Raw genomic sequence first — 16368 nt, forward strand, 5'->3', positions numbered from 1 at the left:
TGAGTCTACTTTTCTTGTTTATGCACACATTTTATAGATGGAAATCTGGGGAATGGCTATTACATCAAGTTGACAACCCCCACAGGTGGGCAGCAAATTCAGATTACTCTTTGCATGGAGCTAGCTCCATGCTCTTTGTCAGACAGTTGCCACTCTGAATAAAGAAAGACAAATTTGTTGGTTTCACTAATTTCCCTATAATTACAACACTAACGTTCATCAAACGGGGAAAACTAAGCAGACTTAGCAAAGCCATGTGTAATGACATTCGAAACACAGTGAGCATGCAATGACCAAGATATTTCTCAATGATTACCGTATATCATGGAGGTACTAGCTCCACTCCTGGCTCCATGACTAACCATGGAGGTAGAAGAGAACTTTTTGCCTCCTTGGACTGACGTACGCGTGACCTAAAATTAAAGCCACGGATATTACTATTAAATGCATTTTCTATCACGGTATCAACCGATGCGTGATGGTCAGCTAGTGGCCCTACGGCCGGTATGAGTCCAGAGTGATCGGCTATGACAACGCCGTAGCCGTATTATGCCCTGCCACGCAGAGTGGAGTAGCACGTGTGTAGACGCCATGGAAGAAGCCAAGGCCCTTGTGGTGGTCGTTGGTCCTTGCAAACTTTGCAGCCACCTAAGTCTGTGTATGGTGATTTGTGTTCGTCCACAGTGTTTCCCTCTATTGTGGTGCAGGGTAACATAGTGAAAGGAACATGTACACAAAGGTTCAAACAACATCGTACCTATGGTGCATCAGAAAAGCATGAGAATTTTTTTTGCTCTAGAGAGACATTGGATGCATACAGTTATCAGCTAGTTAAAGCTTGTGGCAACTTTTTAGAGACAAAAACCGGACCCTGAACCATTTCCTCTAGTGTTAACAATCCCTGTAGGTAGAGACCTTGTCCGTGATGTAGGGGACATTATAGTTTTTTTTCTCCATGGATCCACTATGTGGATTGGTGGGACACCATGGGATTTAGTTTTGTTTCGGCTCAACCACTAGTGTTGAAAATTTGATAGTATTTCTATCTTTAATGAACTGATATAACCGTCACCTACTTGAACAATTTGATGTCGATTTGTTGCAGTTCTAGCACACACACCCCCCAACATCCCCAACGGCCTCTCTATATTCTCTTCGCGAAACATTCGGGTTTTAGCGTGGCGATTGAGTCATTTGTTGCATGGAGCTACCTCCATGTTTGTTGCGTCACGTCACGGTGAAAACATATGACCGAAGTTCGGATTTTTCGACTGCTATACTGTACAATATATTCAACGTTTCAATGTAGATGAATGTTCAGTTCTAATGTATGTTGAACACTTTCTGTATCGTTTGCTGTCTTGTAGCGTCTGATCTAAATCTACCCCTGTATTAGAACCCACTGAGAAGGAACTCGGCATGGCGTCTCAAACGAAACGTTTAGGTAATGTAATAGCTGTGGGTCCGTAGCTGTGGTGCTTTCAGACAGGATTCCTGCATTTTACGGGCTGGTTTTTACTTTTACGAAAATGGGTGATATTTTTAGTGAATTTGAGTGGATTTCTGGTCATGGTGAGTCCCTAGTAACCAAGCTGTTGATGGGTGTCGGCAATTTGTAATTTGGATGGAAAATTTTCGAAATATCGTCGAACAAAGTTGCGACAAGCGTGCTGTCGGGCGTACTATGGACGTTAGTCGAAGGAGATTCCCATAGCCGTGGTGAAGGGGTTAAGTCAAAACCAGCCAGTAAAAGGCAAGAATACCGTCTGAAAACACCCCCTCTACTGTCTATCAGTCTGCCCGATCGCCATAAAAGGAGTGCTCATTTAAATATATTAATATTCATAAGAAGGGCGTTGCCATAGATTCCTTCTGGGTTCCAACCAATCAGTGCAGCAACATGAACCCTCACTGCAAAAAACACGTGTCAATATATCGTCCCACCCCAATGCAGTTCCTTTTTCCTTTGGAAAAAAAATTGATTGACAGGCCAAAAAAAAATTACCTGTATATCGAAATATGAATATTAGTCTCTCAAATGACCTTTGCCCCTATGGAATTCAATACTGCCAATGACGTTGTAAATAACCATGACGACACCGTTTGTGATATTTTGATATGTAGCAGACGACAACTGCCAGTATATGGCTTCCTGGAGCGAGTCAAAACCTATGTCGACAGTTTATCTTATTTATTTTATAGCATTTTGTAATATCTTTGCCTCATTCTTAATTGGATATAAAACTGGTTCTTCATCTTCGTTCAGAAAATGTGGCAATCTGCTACATGGACGATGGCATCCGACATCATCGAGTACTGTAAAACCAGCAAAATATGTTTCGAAACCTTTCAAGAGGGCCTTCAGAAAGTTGGGTGCGCATTACCTTTCACGGATTTGTGTTGATTGCGTGCGGGCTGCACCTTCTAAACGAGAATTTACTGTGTTTTTAGATGAGACTGCGTATTCAAAGGTACGTACTAATGTTATACTATTACATGTAACTAGAACGAAGGATATTGTTTGTTTATATGGGGAGGGCGTTGAAACGAAATGTCATGGGTCAAAGCTCAAACGTCAAATCTTCACGCAAATGATTGCTGTGAAATATCGATGGTCTTCCGTCCTCGTTTTGTTATTGTTTGCGGATGTGACGATGTAAAGTTGTATTTACGGAATAGTGGTTATTTAATTTATCGTATTAATTAAATTCTGATCTATCTGTCTCTTTTCTAGGTGTCTTGGAAAGCAAATGAGCGATGGCCCAGCACAGTGGATTTGGAGGCAGCCTCGGTCAATGTTGGAATTCGACCTTGCAGTACTGTAACGCCAGTAAGTAATGATTTCTGAATCTATACATTGTTCTATATACTATTTTGGACATTTTTCTGATGTAGTTTTTTCGATGTTTATTTACTTATCATTTTGGTTTTCTTTTGCAACAGAAACTAGTAAGTGGTAATGGCTGTATCACCATGACGGCAGCAGAATGCTCAGCTGCTGCCCCAACCACTCCTCATGATTCAAAGGTTCTTAAGGTAAGTCGTGTACAGCAAATCTGTGTATAATGGATATTGTCGGTTTCGACATTAAAAATTTCTGGCAAGCTATACAGCTGTGGTTGCACGTGCACCTTGTCTTGATTTTGTGGTAGTATGGCGTTGAATGCCTTTAATTACGACATGCCTTTCGCAATTACGACATGCCATGATGAGATGCAAAATGCGAACATTTGGCATGCAGACTTGACATTTTTAATTACGACATGCCATGATGAGGTACAAAATGCGAAAATTTGGACATGCAGACTTGACATTCGTAATTACGACATGCCATGATGAGATGCAAAATGCGAAAATTTGGACATGCAGACTTGACATTCGTAATTACGACATGCCATGATGAGGTACAAAATGCGAATATTTGGACATGCAGACTTGACATTCATAATTACGACATGCCATGATGAGGTGCAAAATGCGAATATTTGGACATGCAGACTTGACATTCGTAATTATGACATGCCATGATGAGGTACAAAATGCGAAAATTTGGACATGCGGACTTGGTATTCATAATTACGAAATGCCATGATGAGGTACAAAATGCGAAAATTTGGACATGCGGACTTGACATTCATAATTACGAAATGCCATGATGAAATGCAAAATGCGAATATTTGGACATGCAGACTTGACATTCATAATTACGAAATGCCATGATGAGGTACAAAATGCGAATATTTGGACATGCGGACTTGACTTTCTTACATGAAGAATGCGAGAATTTGCTATGGGGACATTCAATGCGAAGTTACATTTGATCATGCGCAATGAAGACCCGCGATGCAACATGCAGACATGCCATTAGGGGCAACGTCAAAAGTTCAATGAAGGATAAAAAACTTAATTCTTTTAGTTTGGGGGTGGGGGGGGGTTTGACCTAAAAAACTTTCTATCCTACAAATCGATTTAAGGTAAATATTGCCAGGGGAATGAATATTTTGAAAAAATAGAGCAGAAATGCACACTTTTGTGTTGAAGCCAGCGGAGGGAGTTGTTTTAACACGTGTATAGCTGCACCTGGCCTAGTTAGTGTAAACAATGCAGGCTGTTGGCTTCTGCTGCACCATAAACGGTAGTTTCTCTACAGTCTATGGTTGCACTCGGAATTTATAATTGTATTTTGCTACATTTCTGGTGCACGTGTAGTCCGCCTGAATGGAGCAGTGTGAACTGAGTTGTTACAACCACCAGGACAGTTGAGATAGATTTTATTCCTCCAGAAGGAGAAACCTGAACTTTATTGTTGTTGTTGTTCTTGTTCATTCATTGATAAACTTCAAGTTTGTTGTTAGTATGTTGTATTTACATTGGATGAAACACAAAGTTAAAGTGTGTTCCCAATCTTAAGCCCCACTAGCTGTATCTTTTAGCATTATTTTTATGATTTTACTTTCAAACTAAAATAAGTTGGTGACAATGTAGTCATTTAGGTATGTGTACACACTTATTATTAACTACCTGCCGGGGCTATACATGCAATTTTGAACAAGATAAAGATTACACTGCGATTAAATGTTTGCCCAAACATTAAATCACAGCGCCATGCAGAAAAGCTAAAACCCTTGATACTAATGCATACGTGCACTGAAATCTTCATATAAACTGCACAGAGTAGTCCAAATTGTAATACATAGGGGTGAATTTTTTCAATTATGACATTGTATGTTCTGATTCCTTTTTAATATTACCAATTTTTGAAAATGCCAGGAAATCAAAATGACCGTTAAAATTTTAACTTACTTGTCAAATGTTTCTGAAAGGAATGGTTTCCCAATGCAGTAAAAGTTCATATCTCTTCAGAGGGTAGATTTCAGAAAGGAGAGAATAGGTAGATAATTTGAGGTCAACAAATTTCAAAAGTTACAGCTAGTGGGGCCTTAACGATGCATTACTTTATTTCACCCCTAAATTGACTGATCCTTAGCTTCGCTTTACATAGAAAGAGCCTGGTAACAGGTTCAATATAAGTCAATTAAGTTTCTAGGGGGGGGGGGTGGGGGGGGGGGGGGAAACTAAGGGAATTAAGTTTTTTATCCTACATTGAACTTTTGACGTCGCCCCTTATGCGATGCAAAATGCAGACATGCCATTCTGCGATGCGAAATGCGGACATGCCATTATGCGATGCAGAATGCCGACATGAGGAGTAGAAGCTTTCAATTAGGCTACCTTTTCCAGCAAACTAGGGGGTCACCTCATATCCACAATGCACCGGTGCATTCGCAAACATGGTCGCCCTCGAATAAGAGTTGTTGATTTATAGTGTACGATCCTACGGTCCCTTGAGCTCCATGAAGGGTCTATGGTATTACGAACGAGCATCAGAGAAGCGCTTGTGTGGCCTTCTGTGGTAAGCTAGCAAGGACACCAGTTACTCATGTCAAAATCAAGCAATCCGTTGAACTCTGATTTTATAAATCGCCATGTACGCTCGATGTAGTAGGAGCATTCAATCTCTACTTCACGATCTCAATTCATAACGTATGGATGATCAGTTTCACGATTTCTTCCAAAGAAAATATGTGAATGTCCATCGTCTTCTTTCTAACTTGAATGCTTTTGGAATAATCGACGACGATGTTGTCAGCCCTGTTCAGCTTGCCATTGACGCCATTGATGTTCTGGATAGCTCTGTGATGATGGTTTTGAAGTACCACTGTTGAAACCAGCAAATTCCCGGGGACGGCCCTCATTCAGCATTACTGAGGATCAAGTACCAACTGTGTAATCAAAATGTTTTTAGGGCTGCATGTGACATTTGATGGCATATGTCTGTGTTTGCAGGAAAACTGAAGCATGATACGTGCTGCCCTTAGATGTGAACAACATACATATTATCCTCCTGTTGTTTGTGGCTGATATTAACAGTGATGGTCACTGTTGTTTGTAAAGGTAGCTTACTGCATTCAAGCGATGAAAATTTTGTATAGTTCATTAAATAAATTAACATGACCAGTATGCAGTCTATGAATTTTGATGTGAAAAAAGCGCCTGGCATATTTGAACAAGGAGCAATGTTTGGGAACATCTCTAATGAGACATTGATTGTACCTGTTGTGTACACTGCGAATAAAGTATTAATTGATGTGCAAGTGACAGCACTCACTCTGATCCATGCATAGTATTTTTGCTATATATTTTACAATGGATGGATAGCCACAGTTATTAAGACTTGGAAGAACAGTACCACACAATTTACAATAACAATAAATATATGCATTTATGAACAATCGCTTAAACTTCAATTTTCACAATACTCATACAAGTATGAGAACAGATAGCATTTGTGACGCTACCTCAGTGTAGATCTGTAAACAGTCTTTCATGTATCATTGTGTAGCAAATAACAAACATGACTACATGAAGCCATACTGTACTGTTCCAATGGATGAAAAAATTCTGACCAGTACAATAGATGGTTAAATGTCAAGTATTTCTTATATATTTTAAAATTGAGTGCTGTGTCATGGTATCAAAATTATGACAGTTAAAAATCACACACTTTATATGCAGTAAATTTGGCTTGTGTGTACTTATCATAAAATTGTACAAAGTGTGGTATTGTCTTTCTTTAGATATAGTAAGTGGTTAGTCTCACTTTCCCAGACTTTGTTTGCTGCACTGATATTGAAATTCAAATTTAATCTTTAAAAATCTTTGTCCCAATTGAACTGAGTTTCCTCGTGTCATCCTTACTTTGAGCACTTTCAAGTTTGCAAAGGCATTTACATCGGTTACATTGTTTGGCAACCAGTTGGGTTTTGCGTTACACCTACCATTACCAGCGAAATCTAAATAATAAAGTGTTCAGAAATAATCATTAGAAAAACCAAAAACCATTTAAAACTTTGCTCATAGTATCATCATTGCAAGCATCTGAAACCATGGCAACTGCCTGGGCCTGCCAACGCAGCTTGCAGCTTTAATTTATTTATATAAGTTGTAGTATATAATATGAGTATGATGTGTACATTGCCAATAAAACTTTATCTCCTGATTGTTTTGCATCTTGGTCTTTTGTCAACAATAAATGCACTAGCAATGGTGATAATCTAATGACAGCAGCCAGAGATTAGCAACTTACAACTTGCTTGCTTTCCTTAGTGCAATAGGCAGTCACACTCATGATGAAACAGCATGAGATTATCACAGGACAAATACATGACACTATGCATGCAGTCATAGCCTGTAGAGGAAACTAGGGTCTATGATAAAGTGTCACTGAGTGAAGAGAACAACCTCAACAAAAAATCTTCAGAAAACCAGTTTCATAAGACCAAGACCCTTTAGGTTGATGGTATAAATCTTCATTGGCAATACATATCATACTCCAAACTATCAAAATAAACAACAACAACAACAAGAAACTTGTGGTGGGACCCATACACCCCCAACCCTGGTGGCAGTATTGGCCACACTTATACCCAGTGATATGGACTTAATAAGTTTGACATGTGTAGTGATTTTAAACCAGGCTTAACTTATTCAAGGGGAAAACCTCATCAGTCTTGTTCTGCAAGCATAGGAAGCACAGAGTATGTAATGCCATAAACTGTCAATCACTAAAAACCTAGCAACATGTGTGAATTGGTAGATGTTTGCAATGTCTTTGTACCACATATGGTTCAAATATATGTTTGCTCTTTACCACAAAATGCTAAGAATAGGGATAGTATAAAGTGTATGATTTACTAGACTTATCACAAGGCCTGAGTAATTACATTCTTGGATTTGCATTCACACATGCACAGGTTTTTTGGAGGTTTCATGAACAAAGAACACTGTATTTGAACACCAGTAGGACTTTACCGTTTAGGTTTTTGCCTACAAATCTATGAATTTTAGCTACTATTCTGTGAAATTGTGACAAGGTAACATATTGTAGGTACAGTATCTGTCGTAGTTATATTGGTATGCTTGTCTGTCTGTCCATCAACTGTGAAAGTTGAAAAGTGCTGTATTCATTACTCTGATAGTTGCTGTGAAGGTATGTAAGGGGATTGGGACAGATTATTTTTTGTGTATTAACATCGGAGATATGCAAATGAGCTGTACAAACTGCAAAAATGGTAAATTTAAAGAGACATTGTTCAAAACCTGCTCAAATAGTCTTGACATTTAGTGTCTATAACCTCAGGGGTGATTTGAGGCAGATTTGCTCAAATTGCAATGAAACTACAAATGTTTTAAATTTTTAGGCAATTTTCTCCATTCTCAAAATTCACTTTCTTAGGAATCACCTGTGTGATTAATTTAAAATTTTTATGCACCTCAAAGGAGATTACTTAAGTTAAACTGATCATGACAAAATCAGCAAGATTGTATTTTTGAAACATTTTTGGGCAAAAATCTCCCAGACACCACTCTTTCAATAAGTTTAACATCTAGTATACAGAGTACTGGGGATGAACATGGGTTTATTTGTGAATATTGTGGCAAAAATATCAGTAGTGTGTTTTTAGGGCAAATTTTTGCTAGTTTAGGTTAAAATCATGATCGTTTGTTATCAATGGTGGTGAAAATTATCAATGGTTTTATTTTTTTACATTTTGTCATTTGTGCTAGTGTTGACAAGATTCTCAATTCAAGGCTGCTGAACTCAGACTATTCAGAGTTAATGATATATAACTTGTGCTGTGTCTAATAGTGACGCTTGTAAGTGTTAGTGTCAGTGCTATTATCATTTGGTGAATTATGACAATGTAATATTTTGAAATCTTCCACTTTATTAACTCAACAATCATTCCATTACATGAAGATGCAAAAGACAATACACTTGAAGGTTAAAGCCAAACAAAAAAGACTTTTATCTTTACCGAAAAAGAAGAAACGAAACGTTTTTCTGCATTGCTCTTACTAATATAGTGAAAGTATCACATAATACCTGAACTAAATGATGCTTCTCTTCATGTAAAAACATAAAGAAAGACTGCTTGGGATAAATTGCAGTGTAAAAATTACAGACTTGTTACACTTTGTAAATGCAATGAAGTGAAACAAGCAAGAAAAAAACAGTCGAATGTTGTTGCATTACTCGTTCATTCAATGTAAAATGATATTAAGCGCAATATATTGAGAAAAAAACAGGTGTACATACTCAGTTTTCCTTTCATGTAAAAGGAACTGCTGAAGTGAGAGTGGCAGTGTTCATGTAAATACTATGTCACAGAAAATGCATAAACTCACAAATTCTTAAAACCTTAACTGAACAGGAATATTTCTCGATAATAATCATGCCATAAATGACGCAAAAAGAGCATAACATCACCACTTTGATATTTTGTACAATCTAAGCTGGTAAAAGTGGTATCTGTGAAAGAAATGTTTACTGTAAGCATGGTGTGATTAAAGAGTAGAGTATATGTGCAACTATAAATATGGTTTTACTCTTGAACATATGATAATAGAATACTGTCATGAATATATTAGCTAATCAATGAAAATTACACATAATAATACAAGGAAGGTATTCATTGTCTTCTGTGAGTTTCCTAATGTCATTGCTTTTGTGAATTTTTGACTGTCTTTTGAGAAGATATAAGAACATTTTACAAGCATTTTAAAGTAATCCTATTGTAGATGGTAGAGTGATAAATATTAATCCTTCAGGAGTCATTTTTCTGTACTATCCAATCTGACATAGCAATGATAGATGACATTTTCCTGCAAATGAGAAATGCATATGGCACAAGATATAAATTGTACTTCACTGAACAATTTGACAGACACAAGAAAAATACCATCAAGGACAGTGTGGTCATATTTGGTTTGAATTGGTGTATCAACAAATATACATACTGAGTTGTATGCCTGATTTACACAACACTGTTTATTAAACCATACAGAATCTGATCATCTGTTATTGAGATATCACATCAAAAGACACACATACATACACATATATATATATAATACATATACAAACATACATTAATACACATGAAAGTTCATTAAATATGCAACATAGCAATCAATTGACTTGATACTGCTTAATGACTTCTCACAGTATTACAGTACTGAAAGATCAACATCTGTATCATGTTTCATCAAATTTGATGCAGTATTTCTGGACAAAGCCCCCTAATTAGGAAAGTTCATTAAAAATGCAAAATAGCAATTAATTGATGCAATACTGACTGTGTGCTATCAGAGCTTTGTGTGACAAACATCTTCACAAAGTTTCATTAAATTTAGTGCAGTCGCTTTAGAAATAGAGCTCTTTTTCAAAAAGTCATTGTCAGTGACATAGTCCCCACTTTCTCAATAAAATGACTGTCACACGGCCATATTTGGTCGGATCGCAAAACAATTTGATGTGCATATGCCTGACATAAGGAGTAACCCTTGTACCAAGTTTGAATGAAATCGCTCCAGACGCCTCTGAAATATCTCCATGAACGGATGCACGCACGCACACAACCAAAACTATAAGTCCCCCTGGACAGTATCCGTGGGGATATAACACAGAATCTTTCCCCACAATTTAGCAGCATTCTTCAGCAGTGACATGAAACAAAAGTTCAGCATTTAAGTTTGCAACAATGTAGCTAAACATGAAAAAATAGAGTGCAAATGCATGTGTTACATGTAATTGCAAGACTTATTGGTGTCATATCAGTTTTAATCCTTGTGCAATTCCTTTACCAACAAGTTCAAAAAGTTCCTGACTTATAACTGATTGTTTTAGTACTTGTAACAGATGTTCCATTTTTCCCTCATACAAAGGTTCCTCTGTGTTTCTTGTCAGTGTACTTTGAAATGTCAGGTGGAAGAACTCTCTGGATGGATCTCAAACATCCACTGCAGCCTCTTCCTTAATACCAGAAATTAATGTTACAGATTGATGAATGAAAAGATCAACTTTCTTCTCATAAATGCCAAACATTTGTTGAAATGGTGACTTGGTATCTCGGATGTAGTATATCTTTGGTGGTCTAGCATGCACATTGATAGTTGTTTTCCTCCATTCTTCAAGTGTTTCCAGGGGTGTCATAGCAGAAGGTGTGTTTTGCAGTGTCTGAAGAAAAAAAAAGACAAGTAACTTTGATTACATAACATTTGCATGATCTAAACAATTCCTACTGATCGTGATCGTAAAATGACTGTCCTGAGTGACAAGTAATCGTTGATGACGCAGCCCCGGTTGTTATTGGCTACTTCGATTACATGATTACGTTTCATGGTTTGTCACAATTTGGACATACTTACCAAGGTTTACCCCTGTGAACATTCATACCAACTTTCAAAAGAAGTGGACAAGCAATTTCAGATAAATTTTTTTTTTTTACCACAAATGGGGAAATTTGACTAAAAATACAAATTATAAGACTCACAACTAAGGTTACCCTTAGGTACATGCATACCAAGTTTCAGTCAATCTGGCCAGTAGTTACGGAGCTTCAGCACTTTGCAGGATTTTACTTTTTTTGACTCATTTGCAAAATTTTTGACATTGACATTTTGATATTTTACCAAATTCAAATCTCCAACCCAGGGCCCACCTGTACACAGAAGAATAAGATGGCAGGTGCTGTGGTTTTGAGGTTTTGATACATGCATACATACATACATACGTACATACATACACACAGACATACTTACAGACATACATGTTGTTGAAATGGGTAAATATCTAATTGTGTAACTGCAGACAGACAGACTGACAGATAGATAGACAGACAGATAGTACATACATACGTATATACGTATATACATACAGACAGACACATACATACAGACACACATACACACATACAGGCAAACAGACAGACATTTCATGACATTTCATGGTCAATTATTGACGAGCTACTCTAACATAAGCAAGCGATGCAATCTCTGCATATCAGAAAAGCTGCACATTATCAATACTGAGAAATCTTTGCTGTTAAACAAACAATCTGAGTTGGTTTCAAAATGTCGCCACCAAAACAAATATTATTTATCAAAGTTTAACACCACATACAAATAGAATGGTTTGTCCCAAAGATTTAAAAGAAAGTGGGGTAAGGATCCTTTAACTTCATTTGTCTGATGATTGAAGGATGCATGGACCTTAAGTAATAATCTTTACGGCCCTGATACGAGTTTAGCAGGCCAAAGTCGTACGGCGGAAGGGCCCGAGTGTGAGGGCCCATATGCCGTGTGACTATGGTCCGCAAAACTTGTATCAGGGCCGTAAAGGTTTTATCATATACAGTATGGAATGATAAATATGTACTTAACATAATATTAAGATTTGTTCTGAGATAAAAATTTGTGCGATATCAAATATTCATTGCCATTTGTGTCAATTTTTCAGAAAAGCAATGGCCTCTTCACATAGTTGATTTACTTACATAATGACGTCATTTGTTAACCTGTAGAAGTCTAGAACACGCAAAGCTTCATACATGAGCAACAGAGATCCAGGTTGTAATCAAGGTGTATTAAAGAAGGACAAATGCGTGATGTAAATTAGTGTCATTTGGCACACACATAGGATAGGCCTACGATGGATTTCACTTGACTTTAGAAATATTACATGTCACCAGCCCGACTCCACTGTCGCCACTATACAATCTTAGCGAGCAGACGTTTTCCTAATCTCGCTTTGACTTTATGTACAAATATAACATTCCCCGATAGCAACACGCGTTGTAACAAGTATTGAAGCAGTTCATATAGTTCAACAGTGAACACCATTGCCCATATTTGGACGTGCAGAATTCAACACGTTCATCCAAATTTGGGCACTGGGCTGGGGAGTGATACGTTAAAAAAATGCATGGATGTGAGGGTGCTTTCTCACGAAGCTTTATATAGGCACGTGAATCTAGGTATATGATAACAGATATTATTACTGTCACGCTGTTCTTTGTGTACAGGGAAATGTATCATTTAGCTTACCACTTGTAGGTCCATGGTCTGTTGATGTTGATGCCATGGATGTAGAACCCATCACATCTTGAACTGAATTTGTCGCTTCATCGTGGTTTTCATCTGGAATATAAAATGGGCAAATGTCAATGTTTTTGATGATTATTCTTCATTTTTCAATTCTATGTTGTACAGTATCTCACTGTCTATTTTACTTAGACTAAGAGTCCAATTTCAACCCAGTGTCATACTCAGCATAACTTTAGTTGGACACATACAAGAGGCTTGAACTGGTAAAGTCTACCACGTAGTCATCTTTGCAAAACTTGCATCATATGAGGAGTGTGAAAATAAACTTTCTTTGACATACATGTCGATGCTTGTAGCTGGTACTGTGAGTGCTGATAGTGGGTATATGACTGTTGTGACTGTTTTGAAAGCACTGTGTGACTTTTTTGAGCTAATTTGCATATTTTCAACAATATTAAAAAATACCGCAATCATACGGTGTCGCTCAAATTTGATCATAATTGGTATATACCAGTTTGGGTACCAAAGATCAACAATAAATGTTGCTTCTATCTGTTCAGTGCAGGATAATTCTACGTTGATGTTATGACAATGATTTCTGCACAGTACAACCAGGAAAACAACAAGAAGTATTTAAGCCAGAAAAACAAGAATAACAAAAGTAAATAAGGTCTGAAACTTTAGGTACTGGAGGTCAACTTTAGCAACATGCATAGCAGAAACAGCTAGCCCCTCTTAGTTTGAGCATAGACAGTCTTCCCCCCTCTACTGTCTATGATTTGAGCAGGTCTGTTAATATGTAACAGTTCATAAACAATGACAGGAAATGACTCAAGGTCTGTGGAGTTAGCCTGTCTTTAACTGGCATGCCATCACTCCTACACTTTAGCAGAATTTCCCTTTTTCTTACCTCATTTGCACATTTTTGACACTGACGTGTTCATTTGAACAACGTCACATCTCAACCCCTGCATCTACCTGTACACCAAATACTGAGATGGTAGCTTTGGCGGTATGGTAGCCTTTGTGTGTGACGGACATACATCCGCACATACTTATCCACATACATACATACCGGTACATACAGACAGACGCCACCGACTCATCATGTAAGCTCTTTTTGGTATTTATATACAAAACCAAATATGAGCTAAAAACTAAAAAAGATATTTTGTCATAATCATATGTTCATCAACACAGGAAATAGCAAGTCTGTAAGTACTACAGTTCCCCAGATATTTGAGTGGACGGACATCCTCACAAACGGACATACATATATACATACAAACATACATACATACAAACTGACTATGGATGCCAGACGGATACCTATCCCAATAGCTTCTATAGACTATTAGTCTATAGTAGCTAAAAAAATATGTATGTATATGTTTTGCTTACTTGCCACTTATAGCTGACAAATCATAAAACACCTGATTGGAATCACGATGGTGATGTCTAAGCCTTCTTATTACTTCATCTCTGCCAACATTCCCTGCCAAAATTTCGATTAAAATATCTGCTTTCATGTTAATCTGCAAAAAGATGAGGAAATGTATGTCAGTTGTTTTTCACAATCAAAACACTACACAAAGAAAATCTTTCTGATTAATCAGTCAAAACATTGTGATAATGTTCTTTGGAAGAGCAACTACTAAAAGAAAACCTTTCAATGGCATTCTTTAAAAACCCTTTTGGAAAATGATCATCATGTGCCACTGACAAAACAGCATCAAAGTCACCATAGCAAATCTGTATCATATGTCTTAAAATCTGATGAACCCATTCTGAATATACATCCGTGCAGACTAGAAAGTAAATAAGATAACAAATAAACAATTGTCACTTCTTCTGTATTGTTGTATAATCAACATCTGTAGTAAACCCAATTTTATAATTTGAGCCCGATGGCAATTTACGTCCAATTCTCAGATGACTGCGGTAGTTACTGTACTTTACCTAGCGCTGTGGACCGCGTTGCCGTCTCCGAGTCTAAGAGAATGTCGTCGCAAAATTATAAAGACCAGCGACTGTTTTAAATCGAAATAAAACTATGCAATATAATCTGAAGTATCGTATAGAAGTAAGGTTAGGGGCACAACACCTGCTCTTCAGCCACTTGGCGACTCGGCGTTGGGTCCAATTGACTCAGGTCCAATCGGCATTGGGTCCAATTGACAGCTACCTGCCGACTGATATAGCAAAACACCACCAACAGATTTCAGCTTTGGAAATTGTTTCCAAATTTTTTGGACGTGATTGTAGTCGCCATTTTCATCCGTGAAACGGGCCTTTTTATACCGAGTCCGTATCTTTGTAAATTCAACTTCTCCATGGCAGTAGGTGCTTGCAACGCATTGCGTTGTCGCTCATCGACCTCACTTGTACCAGCTCCAGGGCTCGGAGAACCACACTCGACGCCATGTTTGCAAATACTAGTAGTTGAAAGACAGATGCATTGTGGATATAAGGTGACCCCCTAGCTTGCTGGAAAAGGTAGCCTAATTCAAAGCTTCTACTCCTCATGTCGGCATTCTGCATCGCATAATGGCATGTCCGCATTTTGCATCGCAGAATGCATGTCTGCATTTTGCATCGCATAATGGCATGTCTGCATGTTGCATCGCGGGTCTTCATTGCGCATGATCAAATGTAACTTCGCATTGAATGTCCCCATAGCAAATTCTCGCATTCTTTATGTAAGAATGTCAAGTCCGCATGTCCAAATATTCGCATTTTGTACCTCATCATGGCATTTCGTAATTATGAATGTCAAGTCCGCATGTCCTATGGAAGACCGGTCACGACATGTGAGTTTTTAAAACTGCGATCTGCGGTTAGGGTTAGGGGTTAGGGTTAGGGTTAGGGTTATGAGTTAGGTTTTCTCTCGTAAAACGCCTTACTTCGCTCTCAACCCTGGAGGTTAGGCCAAGGGACAGAAAAATTGTAACGGCATAACTTAGGGTTAGTTAGCGTTAGGGGTTAGGGTTAGGGTTAGGGTAGGGTTAGGGTTAGGTCGCAGATCACAGTTAAAGACGCAGGTCGTGACCGCTCTTCCATACATGTCTGAGTCCTAACGTGGCCGCTATTTCTCCCAGGGTGTATCCATTGTAGAAGTATGCAGAAATAAGCTCGTCTCTACCTCTGTAGGCCTAATCCATCGTTAGGAGGAGAACGAAATGACATGTATGCAAACGCCATATTATTTTGACACTCGCACGTCGCAGTTTAAAAACTCGCATGTCGCAGTTTAAGAACTCCCAGGTCGCAGTTTAAAAAAAACTCGCATGTCGCATGTCGTGACCGGTCTTCCATAATGTCCAAATTTTCGCATTTTGTACCTCATCATGGCATTTCGTAATTATGAATGCCAAGTCCGCATGTCCAAATTTTCGCATTTTGTACCTCATCATGGCATGT

At 38.0% G+C, this 16368-nt stretch overlaps 2 long non-coding RNA genes across 2 annotated transcripts in view; one reads left to right on the forward strand and one right to left on the reverse strand.

Annotated features, from left to right (window-relative positions):
- The first annotated feature begins 2399 nt into the window (after nt 1-2399).
- The window catches only part of LOC139133850 (uncharacterized), a 19664-nt gene continuing 5695 nt past the window's right edge, over nt 2400-16368 (forward strand). The window contains exons 1-2 of the long non-coding RNA XR_011552663.1: nt 2400-2830; nt 2944-3036. This is a non-coding gene — a long non-coding RNA (uncharacterized lncRNA). The remainder of the gene's footprint in view (nt 2831-2943; nt 3037-16368) is intronic.
- LOC139133842 (uncharacterized) lies at nt 8770-15398 on the reverse strand. The gene is made up of 4 exons (XR_011552661.1): nt 15053-15398; nt 14350-14483; nt 12949-13041; nt 8770-11080 (listed from the first exon to the last, which is right to left on the reverse strand). It is a non-coding gene; the product is annotated as an uncharacterized lncRNA (long non-coding RNA).

The sequence above is a fragment of the Ptychodera flava genome, chromosome 1 (assembly GCF_041260155.1).
Source record: "Ptychodera flava strain L36383 chromosome 1, AS_Pfla_20210202, whole genome shotgun sequence".
Lineage (NCBI taxonomy): Eukaryota > Metazoa > Hemichordata > Enteropneusta > Ptychoderidae > Ptychodera > Ptychodera flava.